Genomic DNA, 3274 nt, shown 5'->3' with positions numbered 1-3274 from the left:
ATATCCAAGTTACCAACTAATAAAAATCATGTTATGATTCTTAGACTGGTTTTATAAACACAAAATACATTGTTGTCTGTGTACAATAACTTATGAGTTTTTATTGGTTAAAAATAGTGTGTCAGTTGTTATCTATTTCTCATAAGTCATCAACATTTTTGAGATAATTATACTAAAACTAGAGGGACTTAAAAAGATCAGACTCTATCGATAGAGAGGTCTAAGAGCAAATGGGTTACAATTGTTATCCCAGTCCCAGTCTCTATCCCAGAACAGTTTCTAGACTTCCTAGAAGCTTGATTTCACTAAAATGCCACAGAGTAAACTGGTTCAATACTTGCTAGTCTGAGTGATATCTTTACAAACTGGGTTGAAGGCTTTCCTTGTAGAATAGAAAAGGCACAAGAGGTGGTAAAAATTGTTGTGTCAGAAATCATCCCCAGATTTAGACTTCTTAAGGGTCTACAGAGTGATACTAGGACCAACTTGGCAAGAACCATACATCTTGATTCTGCCAATTTGATCAGCTTTTAAGGTAGCAGGCATGGACTCCTGGATATACCACATATGACTCAAGTCCTAGGAACCAGACATTGTCACTGAGTGTGAACAACCATAATTGAAATACTCCTGTGAACTTATAGAAGACCTAAGATTCTTAATCAAGGACAAAACAAAACCTTCAGATAAGTAATCTAACATGTTACTCTTAATCCTTTTACCAATCACTTTACTATTTGAGGGAGACAATTCCTTCTAGGATTGGCTTGAGAATATGCAGTCATTAAAACAACTTCCTGGATATATGGCCTGCTCCCCTTGTCCAGTCCATCTGGACTTCATTGGTGGGTATCCCAATCCAAGAAGATGATGGGAATAAACTACAAGACTATATTAATGAATTACAAAAGAAGTTCAATGATTCATAATTTAGTCCACCTTTACAAGGTAGCTGAATGGTCTATATATTAAATTTTATTTTTTTATTATTTAATTTATTATTTATTATCTAGCTCTACATAGTCTACGTAATGCTAGTTAATGCTAGATTTTGGAAATACAAGATCTATCCCTTTGTCTCTTCTATCCATCCTTTATTGTGCTCTTTTTCACACAATGCTCATTCAAATCAGAGCTACTCTATGATGTTTACACTTGTGTGTGATTTACTTTATTCAGCATTATATTTTACAGTGGCCTCCACTCTTGTACTAACGTCTCCAATTCATCAGTTAAATTTTAAAGACTATGGATATAATACAATTTTTTTCTAACAATGCCACCGAAGCTTACTTAAAAGCTCTGGTAGGACACATGTCAGATATTAAATAGGATTTTATTTTCTCAGCTAACCTCAAGCCCTCTTTAGATACTAAATAAAAGCAAGGGTCCTACCCTGAGGGCAAACAACTATAGATGGCTATTTTCAGATATGAGAAGATTATCTATGGTTAACCACCACTATAGGACATCTTTCTAGAAAAGGCCTCTTATGTTGGGAACAGAAGAATCACTCCCATTCTCATTGGCCTAACTCTACTAAATACTTGGGATGGACACTCCCTGAACAGCGTATACATATGAAAACTTCACAGGCTGAAGACTGGTTTGCAACAAACTGGCTTAATCACCCCAGAGTTAGATAGGAGGCCCCCAATGACACTCATTGGTCCTATGGGACCAATTTGTTGTTGTGGCTACCCACTGGATGAATAGGAAGATGCACATTGGGATTTGCATGATTACAAGGCAGAAGTGCCCAAACTATTAATAAACCTGCATCAGCCTGTAGCATCAATGGTGTAGAATTGTGTTTCACTGACTTAAAGCTGTACATCTACAACAGACAAGAACACCTGGTAGCTATCAAGGACCTTTAGGTAGACTCTATAGAGAGATACTCTGTGGAGTATCTCTGACTACTGTTCAGAACTATGACCCAAATAGGCTGGTAGTAGACGGATTGGTCTTGACACTTGTCTCCTCATGGCGTTAGGGTTGCTTCTTTTGAGCGGAGCATTATAGATAGCTAAGTCAGGTAGAAATATTGTAGGCAGTGAGATGGAGCTGAACCCTATGGAGGTTGATACAGAAGACAACTGTGGCTGGAGGCACATTCACTGAAGGCCAGGATTCAAGAAAAACAACTTCTCACCCACATACTTCCCCTAGGGATGAACAACAGTGATTGCAATTCTAACCAAGTATCAATTACCTTGGGGTGGGGGACCAAATCTTAACCTACCCCTTCCAGGAAAGGGTAACCTTCTCCTTACCATCCCATGTGCACTTGGTTTATGACTTCTTTTCACATTGGATTCCCATTTAATAAATATAACCTTAGTGACTATTCTTGCTGTATTAGTTGACCATAGTTTTGTCCCATCTCACACCCATTCTATGATTTGTGGTGGATCAATATTGCCTAAGAGACTGCATTTGCCAGATTATGAGTTATAGTTCTGTCCCACCCTGTTCTCCTCACTTCATAGCTTGTTCAATAAAACACCCTTGAAAAGGGGGATTGGTGGGGAACCCACTTTCTGAACCCCCTTCTGTCCTCTGAGACAGAAGCTTTTTATCCTTTCAATAAATTCTTCCTACTCTAAAACAAATAAGTGGGTATAAAAGATAACAAGTTTTGCCAAGGCTATGGAGATAAGGGTATCTTGTACATTGTTGGTAGAAGTGTGATTCAAATAGCTCTCATGTGAAATAATATGGATGTTGCTAAAGAAATTAAAATGAGGACTATGATAGGATCCAGCAATCCTTCTCTTGGGTATATTCCCAAAGGAAGTGAAAACAGCATTTCATAAAGATACCTGTAATCACATATTCACTGTAGTGTTATTCCTCATAGCCAAGACATGGAAACAGATTAGGTCACCATCAGTGCAAAACTTGATAAAGAATGCGCTCATGTGTTTTACACACACACAGACACACACACACACACACACACACACTGAAATATTATTTAGCTTTTATAAGGAAATCTTTCTATTGGCCATGGCATGGACAGACCTTGAGAACATTATGTTAATTGAAATAAACAAAACACAGGATTAAAAATACTGCATGATCTCATTTGCATATGAAATCTTTAAAAAGTCATATATAGAGTCCCAGCCCAGGCACAGCATGGGCCGGACCCTCTCCCAGCCCCTCGGGCCGCCCCCCACCACTCCGCAGTGCCTCCCCCACCCCACCCGCCGAGTAGGATTTTCTGCAGAGTTCCGGGAGCCCCCAGACCCAGTCCTAGCCCAGGTCC

This window comes from Octodon degus, unplaced genomic scaffold (assembly GCF_000260255.1).
Source record: "Octodon degus isolate 3935 unplaced genomic scaffold, OctDeg1.0 scaffold00377, whole genome shotgun sequence".
In the NCBI taxonomy this organism is placed as follows: Eukaryota; Metazoa; Chordata; class Mammalia; order Rodentia; family Octodontidae; genus Octodon; species Octodon degus.
Note: the sequence above shows the minus strand (reverse complement) of the source record.